Here is an 18,758-nt window from a genome sequence, read left to right as displayed (position 1 = left end):
AAGTAACATATAATTAGGATATTAATGACGGTGTCACCATATGTCCTGATGTGGTAGATCAAGCGGTTTACATAAAGGCAAGAAACTCCACGGTTACTTTCAATATCCTGTCTCTCCTCTTTGCCACCACACGGAGCATTTGAGCTTTTATGTCATTCTCTTTCTTTCATCTCCATTGCTGGGTCAGATTCAGTCTTCTCTTGTTATTTCACATTCTTCAGACACTCTGTTGAATGTGATCTATGAATAGTTCTCTACAAGGCAAACGGTCAGTTTTTGTTATCCCTCTTTTATATCTACCTATATAAAATTACATATCTAGATAGCTCTTTCTAGAGTCTTTGATTTCTTGCAATTAACTTTTCTGTCCATTGGTTGTGCTTATCCACTTGTCTTCCATTCTTTACACATCTTCCCTGAGCTATAACACTCATCTACTTTAGAAACACCACTGTTATATTTATCTCTTTTGACATTGCTCTTATTCTGTCTTATACCATTAATATATCTCTATGCTGTCTTCCAGTAATACCTGTGACACAACTTTTCTATAACTGATCTCATTATTTTCTGTCTCTCTGATATCATTCAATGCTTGAGACTTGAATTACTGTTTAACAGAAGCTTCCCTATCATGTTTCAGTTATTGGAGTAGATTGGTTATAGAATGGATATTGTATTTTTTTTTAATTTACATTATAACTCTTTTTTTTTTTTCAAGTTTTTCCACCTATTCCTTTCATATATTGCAAGAATACAGCAATCTCACCAGAAATATCATCAAACACCCTATATCTTTGATAATCATCTCCCAAAATATTTATCTAGATAAAAACAGGTGATCCTGTTGCTTGTCTATCCCCCATAAGATAACTGCTTAGCATTCACTGTTAGCCTTGTTTGGGGGCCCCACAATGTCAAGGATGAGGTTATAGGGAGATGCAATGATTATGGTATCAGAAGGTGTAATTTTTTGTGGTTTTCTTTATATAAGACACATTGAATGTTGGCACAAGGGTGGGCAATACAAGGGCCCCCTCTTGCCCTTCCGTTGGATGAACAAGTAAGTTCTTTTTTTGCCTCAAATCAATGGCCCTGTCCTGAATTGTAGTAGCTTTGGAGCGTTTCTAGTGCCCAGGTTTAACCATATTTAATCCATATGTGTGGGGTTTAATGCATAGGGCTCCATTTATTAAACTGGGATTTCAATCATTCCCTCCGCAAGCAGGGGGCTGCTTTTGCAATGTTAAATGCAGGCAACATATGCTGCCCATTTGCCGCGAGGCCGGCAGGCAAGGTTCATGATAGAGATCTTCGTCTCGCGGTACATGATAAATGAAGCCCTTAGTTACCAATGAGAATTAGCACAATTATAAAAGGATCTACAGAATGTTGAAATGTTACTCTCATTCATTTGTCAAGAACTTCAGCTATTTATCAGCCAAAATCCAACCTAGGAAAGAAATGACAGAATGAGTTACATAACAGCTACATTAATAATTTACCCATTGACACATAAAAGTTAACTTTAAGGAATCCATCTCACTACCTGTTCTCATGAGACAGCAAGATCTGCAGAGAACACACTAAAGTACTCCTACCGAGCACTGCACAGTGCTTCAGAGATTGAGAGCCTGTCATGCATTGATTATGTTTAGAAATAGAAGCGGCCTGTTAGGTCACATTGAAGTAGGCTCCATACTGCAAATATTTCTATTGGTCAAGGCAGTCAGCAACTGTCAAACAAACATTTTTATAGTGTTTAAATTAATAAAAAAAAAACAGGTATTCATTGTTCTAAAAAATAGAAATCATTGCAATATTTATTATTCAGCATTTTAAAAGGATTTTACCTTTTATTGCTTTAAAAATATATATATATTTGTGCAGGGTCCATTACTTCCTGTCACAGTCCCACAAGGGGGCTGAGGTGTCTAAAGGAAGGCTTTTATAGCTTGTTGCCATAGATCAACATTAAATTATTTACTATTCAGTCAGTGCTAGAGAAACAAAGTCAGTTTCTTGCTCATGATCAGAAGAGGCAGAATGCAACGTCTGCTTCTTTAGGCAGTGACTACACTGAGAATTTGTAAGTGCTCATTTTGCAAAAAAAAAGTTGTCTGCTGCATCCATTTAAAGGGTCATCTTATTGTTTTTTTCTATCCCCTATATTGAAAAGACCACTAAATACAATCGAATTGCATAATTAACAAGTGCATAATAAAAAGACAATTATTTAACACCTACTCTCAATTTAAAATAAGAAGTAGATTTTTTTCTGACAAATATATTTTTTATACCATTTTCCGGCGCCCTGTATCATGTGATGGACATTAGCCAAATAACAGACTAGTATACGTATACCCCGATAGCTTGTGCACATGCTCAGTAAAATCTTGTTCCTCTTGAAAGTTTGAATATAAACTTTGATAATGAATGATAATGAAAGTAAATTGGAAAGTGGATGCTCCATCTGAATCATACATTTTATTTTGACTTGAGTGTCCCTTTAAATATGCTAAAAATACTTTGTATATGAAAAATGTAAAGTAAAAACTGTTTACATTTACAGTGAAATAAATAGAAGAATATCTGTTGTGTACAAGTTCTATAGCTCCATTGGTGGAGAGGGACAAACATCTGCAAGAGTGACAATAAAACATTACTTTTTACTCAGAAGAGGAAACTACTGGTCATTTATTATAACTACAAATTTTGCTGAACTATCACACTGGTTATGTGTAATTATATACACACGGGGGCCGATTCATCAAACTCCGAGCTTCAGGCTCGCCGGAAACAGGAGTTAAGACGCTCCTTAACTCATCCGCCGCCTCTGAGGCAACGGACAGCAATCCGCACGATCGCAAACGATCGGGTTGATTGACACCCCCTGCTAGCGGCCAATTTTCTCTGCAGGGGGCGGTATTGCACAAGCAGTTCACCAGAACTGCTTGTGCAATGATAAATGCCGACAGCATATGCTGTCGGCATTTATCGATGTGCGGCAGATATGATCACTACAGCGGATCATGTCCGTCCGTACTTTCATAAATCGGCCCCCTGCACTGATCCTGGTGCTGTTTATGCACAAATACTGCAGACCCGACATGTAATTTGATATTTTATTTACCAATCACAATTCTCACCTCTTTCTATACTAGGGTTATAATATACATTGTTTATTTCTTCAGGGCTGGAATTAGCTGAATGTTTATATTTTTTTGCTAAATCTTCATTATATATAAGTAAAAAAAAATTTTTTTGTGGTTTAATATTTTTCTACTTTGTTTCTGGTTTATTTTAAGAGTTGCAAATATATAATTGCAAAGTTCAATTGCAAATGGACTGCATACATATTCAGGGCCACTCTGCTAGAGGTAAGCTTTTTGCGTGCAAAAAGCCGCTTAGGATATTGCACACGCGGTAACGTATTCCCTCATAGAAGTCTGAGCAAAAATAAATTGGGAAAAACAACTCACTCGCACACAAACCAGATTGCAAATTCTCATGTGTGCTAAACCCGACATGAAAATATGAATATTCACATTCCAATTTTCTTCACATAGAAGAATTTGTTCTATTTATAATTACATATTTCTACATATACTGTATATGATGTTTTTTTTGGTACAATATATATCTATAACTACATATATATATATATATATATATATATACACACACATGATTATATATAAGTATAGATATATACAGATATATAAATACTGTTTATATAGGAATATGTATTTATAAATACTTAGAACATATTCTGCTATGTGCAGAACATCGGAATGTGAAACATTTACAGTAAATACACAGTATAACACTGTACGTTGTAATGTATTTTTTATGTGTTCTGTGACACTTTTTTGTTTTGCGTAACAGTTAACAGTGCTCTGAGTACGCAATATCCCGCCTTGTGTTAACTTCAAATGCGCTCCACGGATCATGTTTACTTTCAACTTGTAATATGAGCGCTACACCTGACTCATAATCTGACCCGAAATGTTTTAGAAGTATGTAGAACTGTCATTTTGTGTTTTTTTTGTATTTCATTGTTTTGTAGCCCAGGGACATACCCTTTGAAAAACTGCTACAGTATGTGTCCTCTTTGTTACCATTTTTTTTAACCTCTTCGTTGTGCCCATAGAGGGATAGCTAAGGCAATCACAGTGAAAAATGTTGTAGTGTCAGTGTTCTGAATACTGCAGGGTCTAGTCCAGCCTTTCTCTTAGAAGGAAAAACACAATTTCCCATGGCAATTTGCAGGAAAAAGCAGCATTTTGAAGAAAACCTAGGTTACACCATTTGCTTTTTGGTCTCTCTAGGGAGTGAGAGTCAAGCAGAATGTTGACAACACAGCTAGAGATGCATAATACCTCTTAAAGGGACAGTAAAGTAAAAATTAAATTCTAATGGAATGAATAGAGCATGCCATTTTAAACAATTTTCCAATTTACTTCTGTTATTGATTTTGCTTAGTTCTCTAGCTATCCTTTGTAGAAGAGTAATCATAGGTGAGCTCAGGAGCGTACACATGTCTTTAGCCATCTGGCGGCAGTGTTTGCAACAATGTATATAGCAATGTTATGCATATTTTTTAACACTGCTGTCATAGACTGGTAAAGACAAGTGCATGCTACTACTTACCTAGATTTACTCTCAAACCAAGGATGCAAAGAGAACAATGCTAATTTGATAACAGAAGAAAATTGAAAGGTTGTTTGCAATTGCATGTCTTTAATTGTGACTTTAGATTACAAGTGGAGCACAATTGACAGTGCAGGGGTGCGTTACACTGTGCTCCATCTCATGCTAAGAATACTGCACAATCTGCTCTTTCAAGTTGATGGCTGAACATTTTAACTAGAGAATCTTAAAGGAGTCAAAATTTCTTTAGCGCTTCCTTTGATTTAAATGGATAATACAGGGTGCACCATTAGCTTCTAGGGATGGGCGAATGTGTTTATATCCGAATTCGAATGTTAGAACGAATATTATTGTAGAAATTCGATTTACATAATAGAATGTTGATAAGAACGAATATTCTTAAAAATTCGATTTTCGATTGTTATTTATAGTTTTCGAATGTCACATTCGAATTCGAATGTCACATTTGAATTCGAATGTTACATTCGAATATCACATTCAAATTCGAATATTACATTTATAAAACACAATTGTAGACTAGAAACACTATTTCAAATGTCGCATTCGAATCGAATATCACATTCTAATCGAATGTCACATTCAAATTCGAATGTCACATTCAAATTCGAATATTATATTTATAAAACACAGTATAAGACTAGAAATACTATTTCGAATTCGAATGTCGCAATCGAATATCACATTTAAAACACAGTATTAGACTAGAAATACTATTTCAAATTTGAATGTCACATTCGAAATCGAATGTCACATTCGAATTCGAATATTACATTTCGAAATTGAATGAATACATAGCTAAGCATTCTATTATTCGAACGAATATTTTTGAATTTTATTGAAAAATTCGAAAAAAAAATTAGAAAATAGAATGTTAGAATGTTATATAAACATTCGAAATTCGATACGAACGAATGTATCAAAATGCTTTTTAAATTTTGAATTTTTAGAAACATTCGCCCATCCCTAATTAGCGCACTCTCTGGACTCCTATTATAAGGGTTAAGTTAAAGGAAAAACTGATAGTTATAACTACAGTAGTACAGTTACTAGGTTTTCCTCTTGTGCCTGTAGCTCTCATTTAACCCTTTATAAGTGCTGGTTAGTGAAGCTCTGCATCTTCATACTGGGCACCGCCATCTTGGAATTTAAGTACTCACATACTGTGAGGGAAGTTGTGGGCATTCACAGATCAGTGATATTGTTGTCTTCTTGACAAGTCTTATCGTTCTCTTTAGTTTAGAAGGCACAATATAGAGCGGGAGCTGTACATTTTTGCATTTGTTTCATTTATTATTCCTGAGGCATTTTTAGATTTGTTAGTTAACTTTTAAACTGTGTAAAGTAAAAAAAAAACTGCAGATATGTAAAGCTTCTGTTTTCTGTTGTGTAAGCTAACTTAAAGTACAAGATACAGCTGTCAAAGGTCAGTATCATCACTAAATCTGTGAAAGTTCACTGCTTCTATCACAGGATGCAACAATACGTGAGGTACAAGATGGCCGCACCCAATCTAAAGATGCAGAGCTTTACCAACAGGCTTCTGTAATGTGCTAGAATAAGAGAATGGCGTTATAGAGAGCTGCAAGAAAAGGAGGAAAAATAAAAGCATTTTGAGAAGTAACCATGCCACTGTAAGTGTACCCAAGTATAATGTCCCTTTAAGTGTTGCACTCAAGTGCAATACTAAATTCCTCTGTAAAGTCTAACACTTTGTGAGACCATTATCTCTTGCTAGTTTGCGCAACAAAAAACATGAAACTGCTAGGGAAATAAAGGTTAATTTAGACCTAAAGGGACAGTCTAGTCAAAATTATACTTTCATGATTCAGATAGGGCAGGCAATTTTAAACAGCTTTCCAATTTACTTTTATCATCAAATTTGCTTTATTCGCTTGATATTCTTTGTTGAAAGAATATGCTAATGCTAATTTCGGAGGCTGCCTCTTATCTCAGTGCATTTTGACAGGTTTTCACAGCTAGACAGTGCTAGTTCATGTGTGCCATAGATAACATTGTTTTCCCTCCCACGAAGTTACCTAGGAGTCAGCACTGATTGGCTAAAATGCAAGTTTGTCAAAAGGTAGAGGCTTAGATACAAGGTAATCACAGAGGTATAAAGTGTATTAATATAACTGTGTTGGTTATGCAAAACTGGGGAATGGGTAATAAAGGACTTATCTATCTTTTTAAACAATAACAATTCTGGAGTAAACTGTCCCTTTAATACTTGGGAAACACAGGTTTATCAATTAAAAAAAAGGTTTTGTGGCAGAATTAAAGGGATTTGGTATATAAAAAGGGACAGGACCCGGAAGGGGTCAAAGGTGTATGTGTGTATATATGTGTGTTTGTATGTACGTGTGAAGTTTATTATGTTTAACTTTCATTAAACTAATATAGCACAATCTGCATGAAGAACTCCATTGCTTGTGCACCATTGGTTTAGCGCTCGAGCCATATACAACATGAATTTTATTGCCAGCTCCCATAAGTGTCTGTTATGTGTGGGATTTAGTGCACACGAGCAATCAAAAAATAACCTTGTACTGCAAAAATAGAAGCACTGTTTTCACTTGTAATATATCCCATTATGAGGAATTCAAATCTGAGTTTAATGCCTCTTTAGTATAAATGTTGGGCAAAACTGTTTTACACCCTTATATATTTTTGAAGTTACTCTCTTTAAATGATATATTATGGAGAACAGATATAACGCTGACTACTTTTCTAGCAAATTGATTTTGTAGAGCAGAAATGCACATGATCGATCCATATACAAATATACAGTATGACACAGAACAGACATACTTCTGGCTTCTGGTAAAGATATATTCTGCAGAACAGGCACATGCCTCCCTCCTCTGTATAAACCAGGGGTGTCCAAACTTTGCTCTCCAGAGGTTTTGGAACTACATTTCCCATGATGCTCAGCTAGATAAAATGCTAGTTGAGCATCATCGGAAATGTAGTTCCAAAACCTCTGGAGAGCAAAGTTTGGACACCCCCTGGTATAAACAGTCCTGGAAATCTTCTTATGCCAGACCTCAGAGCTTCTTCCTAGAGTTTTAAATAATTTACCAAGCAGCAGTGTTCTGTGCACGAGGGATACAATGTGTCTGTGTTTTCGTGGCAAAACTTCACGCTTGCTCTAATATAAAGTTTACGGACATTGCTGATAAAGACTATTGCCTATCAGCCTATGAGAAAGTGTTGAAAACTGATACAGCTATATTAGTTTCAATTGAAATTGAAACAGCTTTTATTGCACATTATTTTAAGGGGAAAAAAACAGCTTGTTAAATTGCTCCTGTATTATATGGATTTCAGAAACCTTTTGAACAAAATGTCCCTTTAAAGGGACATTGTACACTAGATTTTTCTTTGCATATTATTATTATTTTATCAGGTATTTGTAGAGCGCCAACAGATTCTGCAGCGCGGCATAAATGTTTTGTAGATGACCCATTTAAATAGCCCATCTGGGAGTGTTTTTGTAACAATGTATTGTTTTGCTTATTTTTAAATAACATTGTGCTGATTTCCAAACTCCTAACCAAGCCCCAAAGGTTTAGATGTACACTGATGTTGTCAGACTCCTGGTTGTGTAATGGGTCTTTTCATATGCAGGGGAGGGGGGAGTGTCTACCAGTTTCTGCTTTCCCATCCCCTTTCACTGGGTGTCCCAGCCTAACCTCAACAACAGTGCTATACTGGGAGCTTTTAAGTAAGTTTTTAAAGGGTTTTATGCTGGATTTTTAGATCTGTGCATAGTCTTCTTTATAGTAGTGTCTATTATATGCAGTTATATGAAAATTGGTGTATACTGTCCTTTTAAGTGTTGCTTGAAGTGTATTTTTATTTCAATAAACTAAATCCCTCTTATGCAAAGCTTTTTCTAGAAAACAACAAATGGAATAATAGAATCAAAATTGGTAATTAGGCAGAGCTTCAGGGGATATATTTATTTATTATTAAAATGCTGCTGTTAAAGGGGCAGTCTAGTCAAAATTAAACTTTCATGATTCAGATAGGGCATGCAATTTTAAACAACTTTCCAATTTACTTTTATCATCAAATTTGCTGAAAACCTCTTAGCTCAGAGCATTTTAAAAGTTTTTCACAGTTAGACAGTACTAGTTCATGTGTGTCATATAGATAACATTGTGCTCAATCCCGTGGAGTTATTTAGGAGTCTGCACTGATTGGCTAAACTGCATGTCTGTCAAAAGCACTGAGATAAAGGGCAGTCTGCAGAGACTTAGATACAAGGTAATCACAGAGGTAAAACATATATTTATATAACTGTGTTGGTTATGCAAAACTGGGGAATGGGTAATAAAGGGATTATCTATCTTTTTAAACAATAAAAATTCTGGTGTAGACTGTCCCTTTAACTCAGAACAGGGACAGTTGGGAAGTGGAATATTCTGTATTAGATGCAGTGTTGAACACACTTCCTTTTATAGTTTTAATTAGCATGGTTTCAACATCCGCTTCAGGCCAGCTAATAATAATGACATCATATGGAGCCAAATATGCTTCTTTATGACTTTAGTAAAAACAAACACATAAATAGGTGAAATGTTTCTAGTATGAGACTACATAGTAACCAACCTTTTCTATTTTCTGCAGATGCTAAACAATTTTAGTTTTCTACCAAAATACTTTGGCAATACTTTGCAAGAAATTGTTATAAACACATTTAATGATGTGTTTCTTAAAAAAAGCACATTCAGAATGTAAATCTGTTTTATACAGAGGGGGAGTTGCCTCTGTATGTTTGTAAAAGTGCATAATGGTGGTGTAGAAGATAGTGATTAGATTATGTTATGGACTGCCTGGTACCCCAAATGAGTACCTCCGTCAGAACACTTCCCTTGTCCTGGACATCCCTTTATCCAGAGCAATAGCTCCTGGTATCTCCCTTTGACCGCAGTCTAAAGTTATATAGGGGAACAGAACTGAGACAACATTCAGTTTTCTGAACACAAAAATGAATACTTTATTTAAAAGCAGCACACATATTTATACACCCTGGCTTCAGGTTACAGAGGGCATTGGTTAAATAGTAAAGCAAACATATGAACAATACATCAAACCTCTAACAATTGTTTATTCATAGGTAAAACAGATTAGCATATCAAGTTAATTAACTGGGGAAGAAAGTTTACTCAGACAATCTGATGTTGGGCAGTCTAGTTAACATAATCACACAAAAACACAATCAGTTTACCCAGACAGACTCCTGAGACACAATCAGATCTGAAACGTAAATAAAATACATCTTATTACAGAATATAAGAACAGTTCTTATTAGCTATAAAGTCCTTTATGCCTACTTGGTTTATAGAGTCACAATTGCTCCCACAAGGGGCACTCACACCCTGTACCCATCCTGTATTTATGGATACAGGGTGACATGGACCTAAGACAGAGTTATGAACGTACATGGGGTGTCCAGCATATAAAATTCCACATTTCCATGCAGACTCTGGGTATTCTTAAGCCCATGTACCTCCAGCCCAAAGAATGTTCTATAACAGGCCCTCATATCTTGGTGACTCACGTCACATCTCTCCCCTTTTCCAAACAGACTAACAGGGTATCTGACCACCTGCTGGTCAGTGCCCTGGTTAGTCCAGCAACCCATCCATAAAACACAATTAGTAGTACAGCCCACCCACAATAAATGGTTACTACACCTGAGTACGGGGAAAACTTGTCCATGTCCAGGTGCCTCACCACAGCTGTGTGGGGGACTGGTACGCTGAATTGGTGGGTTGCGAGGTGGGCAGAGACCAGCTGTACTCTGCCCGGGTGCCAGCACTACCACAAAAGTAGCCTGGTGGGAGCCTGGTTGCTGGAGGGGGAGACTGACTGTCTCCCCTTTGGATACATAGCTGTGTGGCTGGAGAGGGAGACCGATCGTCTCCCCTTTGGCTAAACAGCCCTGTTGCTGGGGGACAGGACCGACTGTCCCTACCCCCTGTGCTGTAAGGGCAGAGACCACGGTCCCATCTGCATGGTTGTGGGGTTTACTGTCTCCCCCTGGTGCGTCAAGCCACCGCTGGGGAGAGGGGGTAACAAGCTCCCCTCCCATACATACTTCCAGCCGCTGGGGAATGGGGACTGGGCTCCCAATTCCCTGCATATTACTCCGCTGATGGGAGGCAGAACCGACTGTCTTTGCCCCCTGTAACTCAGCCTGCCGCTGGGGAATGGAGACTGGGCTCCCAATTCCCTGCAGGACCGGTGGCGAGACCTAGGTCCCATCTTCACTGGCCATCTGGGGTCCTTCCCAGTAAATCTCCACAATATCTTCCCAGATGAATGGGTCTGGATCTGGGTCTGTCACCTGGCTGTCCTGCTGAGCCTTCCCAATGGAGTGGAAGAGATCTTGGTAGTCCTGCTCCATTTCCCACTCCAGGGTTGCTAGGTGAGCCAGGTCTTTCTCTACCTCATGGGGTCATCCCAGTCATGCCTAGCCTCCCTCTCAAGGAAAGTGTCCTGAAGTCAGGCTCTGCAAAGGACTCCCATAACAAGCCAGGACCATCAAACTCCTCTCCCTCTGGTTTGTCATGCTCGGCTGTCCAGGGTATATACTGTGCCATATACCACCAGAGCGCCTGGTAGGCATCCTCCAGCCATAGCTCCTGCCATACCCGGTGCTCTAGTTCCTTCACCCATTCCTCCAGGGGCTGCTTTCCCAGGAAGGGCATCCGCAGAGCCACTTGCTTCTGCAACCGCTGCTCTTAACTGGGGAGACTCTCACCCCGCTGGTATTGTACATTATCCAGGGCTTGGTACCAAATGCCTTTTCTTAATGCATCCCGGCCCTCCAGGTCCTCCTCCTCATATAACTCTGCTGGTTCCATTCTGTTGCTTTTAGGGGCGCTGTACTGGGACATTCGTTGCCTCCAACTTGTAAATCCACGGAATGGTGTCTCCTGTAGCTGTCCTTCTGGCTGTGGGAACGATCCCGCCGCTTGCCACCAATTGTTACGGACCGCCTGGTACCCCAAATGAGTACCTCCGTCAGAACACTTCCCTTGTCCTGGACATCCCTTTATCCAGAGCAATAGCTCCTGGTATCTCCCTTTGACCGCAGTCTAAAGTTATATAGGGGAACAGAACTGAGACAACACTTATGCCCACTTGGTTTATAGAGTCACAATTGCTCCCACAAGGGGCACTCACACCCTGTACCCATCCTGTATTTATGGATACAGGGTGACATGGACATAAGGCGTGCCAAACAAAAATTAAATATTTTAGATATAAATAAGAATTGCATTATAACAGTTTTAAGCATTTTGTTATTTGAATTTGCATATTTCCCTTAAAAAGCCCATTGACCGCAATTATATTATCTCCTTTACTGTAACTGAATTCTTCCCTAACCACTTTGATGCTGTGGAACGGCAGTCCTTAGTTTTAATACTGAAAATGACATTTGAATATTCAGATATCAATATCTGAATGTTAATCATGTCAATGTAAGGCTAAGGGGATCAGTACTGAACTGTAATATTCAAAATGTACATTAGAATACTCTGTCAAATTTAACATTAACATTTGAATAACAAACCAAATGTCAAGGAGAAAATTTGTTCTAGAGTTAAAAATATTCAACTGGTCTAAGTTTGCCCATAGCTAGCCTTTTTGTCTCCCCTCCTGGGCTTGCATATTCATATTATAGTAATAATTATAATTTTGAGAAACCTTAATATTATTGAAAAAAAAAATATTTTTTCTGATTTGAATAGATTGCTTGATGGATAGTTATCTGGCATTTTATTCTGTTATTTTTTTCTTCTCATGCATTTAAAGGTATTCTTATCATAGAGATTTAAATAACCTGTTCGTCACGACATGTAAAACTGAAAAAAAAAATCACGACTTTTAAATGGCACTTCCTTGAATATCATTATATTTCACATATTAATGCAAAACCTTAGTTATTCTGTAGTCAAGTAATTCACACCAAATTATTTTTAGTTTGCACATTAGTATAGTTCTTTAGGGGAAAAAAAATCAGCCTACTTGTAAAATGATATTGTTTTGTTAAACTATAAATTAAAGTGATGATAAATGTCAGACTTTACGAGTGCAATGTATATTAGTAAAAGCAAAACCGCATAATTATTTTTTAAAAAAAAGGCGTTTATATATTTATTTATTTTTTATTTTTATAAAGCTTTATTGACGTAACTGTACGATACAATAAATGCAAACAACATGAAATCAAGAGCATAGTATACAATATACATTCAATATGGTACAAACAGATGGGTGTTTATATATTTTATAATACAAGATTCATAATCCCACTTGGTATCTTCCATTCCTCCGCCCCCTTCATTTCTTCTTTTGGCTGGGATGTGACAGAGAGAGCAGTCCCACCCACTCTTTACTTAGGGCTAGATTTATCAACGCTGAGGCGTACAGGGACGCGTATATGCGCCCTTGTACGCCTCAGCTCGCCTGTGGTGGGGCGAAATTACCCGCAGGTAATTAACATTGCACACGAGCACAATTTTGCGCTCACGTGCAATCCCGCCCCCTGCCCGCGCACAGCCAATCACGCGCGGGCAGAAGCTGTCAATCTCCTCGGTCGGACTCGACTGAGGAGATTTAATTTCGACACAATACTGGTGCCGCAGGGGCTTGATAAATTTAGCCCTTAGGCTTCCTAAGGGCTTTCAAAGGGCTGGATTTCAATAGTGTCATATGACACACACACTGATTGGGTGTTCATTGGAATTGTCATAAAAAAATAACACTTCATCCCAGTGGGCAAGCATAACATTGTAATATAAACATTACTATAGGCATGGATTTAACACTTTTCACGGATTAAAAATAAAGGTACACATATACTATTTTAATGGCAAAGATGACATATATGGCATTTGATTAGCTAAAGTTTACCATCACTTTTAAGGTATCTCAAAATGTATTAAAAAATATGTTTCCAGTATACTTGCTTAGCTATGATTACCTTTAAGTAAAACGGTAAATTCAAAACATTTTTCTATTATATTTTTCATGTGTTTTGATCTGCATATTTTCTAGCATTAACACTTTACGTCAAGTTGCCAAAAGCCTTACATTTTTCAGCGCTATTTTGTGTCGTGCTTGAGTGCAAAACTTAACTTCGCTCTTATAATAGGAGAGCTAATATTGCCCCCTGAGCTATGCATAAAACGTATAAGGGCATTAAGGTTAATCAATTTTACCATCCACTTGTAAAACCAGACTGTACTGTATTCTTAGCGCGGCTCCAAACATAAGATAATACACCCTGCCTTCTCAATTGTGCTCCACTTGTAATCTAGCTTCATTTTTAAAAAGGAATATTATTAATATCAGATAATAGATTTAATACATTCCTCCCTGACAGGAGCGAACCTACTCTACAGAGGGCCCTGGTGCATTTTTTAGGGGCCCCCAAAGGTAACTGAATAATAATAACAATAATATACATACTGCTCTGTTGAATGATTTTGAGGATAGATACATGAACCTGCACTAATAAAAAGGCTCCACTGCATTATGATTTTACACAGTCTGCACACTCCTATGAATAGTCTGGCTGCTATGCCCCCATCACACTTGGGCCGCGGTGCCGCTGCACCTGCTGTACCAATCGTAGTTCCGCCTCTGCTCCCTGGTTCAGACACATACTGTATTGTAGATTAAAGTGACGTATCATAAAGTCATTCAAAGAATGAAGAAAGCATGACAAGAAGATATTTTAGTGGTGCAATATTGTATTTGGATTAACTACATCAGTGATTGCTTAAAGGGACATAAAACAAGTTGGGATAGAGACAAAATAATATAATATGTACTTCAATTACTTTACCTGCAAATTTATACTGCAGTGTCTCACCATTAACCCTTTCTTTTTAGTTTCTGAATTGTAAAGCTCTAACTCCCTTCACACATTTCCTGCTATAGCTGTATCTATATCTATTGTTGTTTTGGTAGAATGCAAAAGTGAATAGGGATTATCTGCTGGAGCATGCCTAGAAGCTGTAAACTCAGTTGAAATGCAATGCCTGTGTCTAAATACTGATAGGGGGGTGGAGTTAGCTGCTCTAGGCATCTTAGCTATGTAATTAATTTTGCTTATTTTTGAAAATTATTTTAAAATACTTGCCAGCAATTTTTAAACAATTTTTTTATGCAAACTATTTTGACTTAATTAGCCCTTTTAGGATATGCACACATATCTCAACTTGTTTTATGTCCCTTTAAGAAGTGATCCTGCTAATCAATCTAATTCAGCAGAATAAATAAGTGGACTCATTTAATCTCAGTTATTTTACCAACTATTGAAGAAAAAATAAATAAACATCTGAAAATATCAGATGCTCTTGTTAGCATTAGTATGGGTTCCTTAAGCCCTGTATTAAAGGGACAGTAAAATCATAACTAGACATTGATGATTTAGACAGAGCATAACATTTTAAAAACTTTCCAATTTACTTCTATTATTTAATTTGATTCCATCTCTTGTTATCCTTTGCTGAAAGGTTTATCTAGGTAAGCTCAGGAGCAGCAAAGAACCTAGGTTCTAGCTGTTGATTGATGGCTGCATATATATATATATATATATATATATATATATATATATATATATATATATATATATATATATATATATATCAATTGTCATTGGCTGACCCATGTGTTCAGTTAGAAACCAGTAGTGCATTGCTGCTCCTTCAACAAATAATACCAAGAGACTGAAACAAATTAGACAATGGAAGTAAACTGGAAAGTTGTTTAAAATTGTATGTTCTACCTAAATCATGAAAGAAAATATTTGGGTTTCATGCCCCTTTAAGCAATGAAACTCAATCATATACATTATCCTACATAATAAAATAAAAAAGCACTATATGTTCACAACACAGTAAAATATTAATTATTTATTAGCAAACTATACAAAATATATATAAAATAAAAACCACATAGCATAGACATATCAGCAGCACATAGCAGATGCGTTTCATGCCCGCTGGCACTTAATCATTGACACGTTACTTTGCAGTCTGATTTGCTGCCAAAATTACCTCAGCCTTTGCTGTATCTAAATATATAAATGTATGTAAGAAATTCTCTGTACGGTTGAACAATTAATGTGTGTGGATTGCTTGATGATTTTTTTCCTTATGTGAAAAAATCTAGATGTACCTATAATCATAGATGTATGTAGACAAACCAATAAACATGCACTTTTACACTAAACTATTAAATACTATGTAAAATAGTAGAAAGATAAATAGACAGAAATAGATAATCAGTTTAAGGATCAAGTTTGCACAACAATTATTCCCTAGCTGAATTTGTTGTAAGAAAAAACTCTAGTAAATTCTCTGTTTTCAGCCAAAAGACATATTGGCTTGAATCCCAAACAAAGGGATGCTAACTATGCTGATCATTTGTTTCTGGAACAATCGTTTCATTTAAATGGAATGAGCTTATGTTACCTTAAATCATGACCAACTTGGCCAGGACAGAGTGTTTACAAGGACAGAAAGAGTGGACAGCAGCAGTTAGAGAACAAATATAAATACAAGTGGTATTTACTACTTACCAATTTTTTTAGGTTATTTGCTCCCACAAATCTGTTCCTTCTTGCTTCTCCACAATGTAAACATATGTATGTGCATGTTCCTGGTCATATTTATGCATCTAGTTATGTGTATTTACTGACATAGTCCCCAATTCTGGCAGGTTCATGAGGGGAATTTTAAACTCAAGCTGTAAGTTTGTTTTTTTATACAAATAATTAAAGGGACATAATACCCATATGCAAAATCACTTGAAAGTGATGCAGTGTAACGTAAAAAGATGGGTGGGGTCACAGTGTGATTGTGGGCGTGTCTAGGCGGGAGTATCTGGGCGGTCTGGCATGTACAATCAGCTCATGGGCGGGGCTAAGGAAAATCATACGATTCGAGATACATGGCTGGGACAGCGGGACAGAGCTCAGAATACAGGACTGTCCTGCAGAAATTGGGACATTTGGGAGGTCTGAAATTACTCTGTAAATTTAATTTATGTTGGAAGTCAGCCTTTTTTTCTTTCAGAGGCCTATGATGGCAATGTCAAATATAGCATGCGTGATATATTACAGAACAGCTTAGTGCTCATCTTGACTTAAAGGACATGGAAGTACAATTTGTAGCATCTATACAAAGTTTTAGAAATAAGGCCTTTCAAAGATCAAGCTGATGGAATGTGTAGTTTATTACTGCTTTTGTAATGCGTCACGTTTATTGGTTTACTTTGCACCTTACTGGAACTTCTCATTAAAGTTTTATATTCTGGAAATCCATTGAGCCTAATGTTTTAATGGGTGATTATCTTACTTCACAGAATCCAATGCAGTAATAGTTGTGCTTGGGTAAAAAAGGTAATGTACTGACGTTAAGTAAAGCATTAAGAACGGACGTTGCAAAATGTTTACATTATACGTGCTAGTCCCTAAAGTCCTGCATAACGGTTGTTTTTTTTTCTGTTAATTTAAAGCTTTTGTATGATGGATGTATTATTTAACACTGACCCAAGTCATCACTAGGAAAAAAAAATCTAGAACAGCTTGGGATAATTATTACATATACAATTACAGATTTGTCGTTTTAAGATGTTCTACAGCAGAAATTATGTTTTTATCTTAAAGGGACAGTCTAGTCAAAATTAAACTTTCATGATTCAGATAGGGCAGGCAATTTTAAACAACGTTCCAATTTACTTTTATCATCACATTTCCTTTGTTCTCTTGGTATTCTTTGTTGGAAGTTAAACCTAGGTAGGCTTATATGCTAATTTCTAAGCCTTTGAAGACTGCCTCTTATCCCAGTGCATTTTGACAGGTTTTCACAGCTAGAGGGCGTTAGTTCATGCGTGCTATATAGATAACATTGTGCTCGCTCCCGTGGAGTTACCTAAGGGTCAACACTGATTGGCTAAAATGCAAGTCTGTCAAAAGAACTGAAATAAGGGGGCAGTTTGCAGAGGCTTAGATACAAGGTAATCATAGAGGTAAAAAATAAATTCATATAACCGTGTTGATTATGCAAAACTGGGGAAAGGGGAATAAAGGGATTATCTTTCTTTTTAAACAATAACAATTTAGTAGACTGTCCCTTTAATATAACATCACTTGGACCAATATTTTTTCTTTTTGTGTGATCATTTGTGGGGGTTTTTAACAACTATTAAGTTTATATGTTATGAATGTTAATGTTTGAAGTTTGCAGTGATCACCTGTTCCCATTGATAGAAGATCTATTTTTAATAGTTAACTCCTCTGGCATATATTTTACATAGTTAATAAACTTGTCACTAGAGTTGCACAGACTGTATTTGTCTTTCCTAAACATTTTGATGCTGGGGAATAGAAGTCGTTAGTTCTTATTCTGAATATGACATTTAAATATTGAAAAAACATTTGGATATTAATTATGTCAACATATGTCTGAAATGTAATATTGTATTATTCTAATTTTATATTAGATTTTTTTACTTTATATTCAATATTTAAATGTTACTTGACAGTTCCGTTGAATGACAACAATGTCAAGGACAAAATTTGTTCTACAGTTTAAATCTCATGCGATCATGTGATTTTAATGCCGGGATTGGATTATAGGGGACTGCCTACCATGCTAGGCACACCCCCATCTGATTTTCCATTGTCTAAAAGTAGGAGGAGGGTGCAGGACGCCAAAAAAGTAGGATGTTCCATGCCGTCCTAACAGCGTTAAAGCATGGAACATCCTAACAGCTTCTACGGTTTAACCCTTTCCAACCGTTAGGACATTCCATGCCGTCCTAATCGCGCTGGGCTTTAGCGCCGTTAGGACGGCTTGGAACGTCTTATCCGTTTGGCTGTGCTGAAACCATAGTCACTTGCTAGGTGGGATTGCGGGCTGGAGGGCATGCCTAACGTCATAGGCACTCCCCATTGACCCGATCTCATCATTGAAATCACGCGACCGGATGAACGATCGCAAGATTTACATTTTTACTTATTTGTTAGACAATTAACTCCCGTCAGGAAAGGG

The 18,758-nt window shown here is 36.9% G+C and overlaps 1 protein-coding gene across 5 annotated transcripts in view; it reads left to right on the top strand.

Annotated features, from left to right (window-relative positions):
• Positions 1-18,758, top strand: part of ANK3 (ankyrin 3) — a 1,320,989-nt gene that overhangs the window by 777,846 nt on the left and 524,385 nt on the right. The window lies entirely within an intron of this gene.

Source organism: Bombina bombina, chromosome 9 (genome assembly GCF_027579735.1).
Source record: "Bombina bombina isolate aBomBom1 chromosome 9, aBomBom1.pri, whole genome shotgun sequence".
Classification (NCBI taxonomy): domain Eukaryota; kingdom Metazoa; phylum Chordata; class Amphibia; order Anura; family Bombinatoridae; genus Bombina; species Bombina bombina.
The sequence above is the reverse complement of the archived record's forward strand: the minus strand, read 5'-3'. Positions and strand labels throughout refer to the sequence as shown.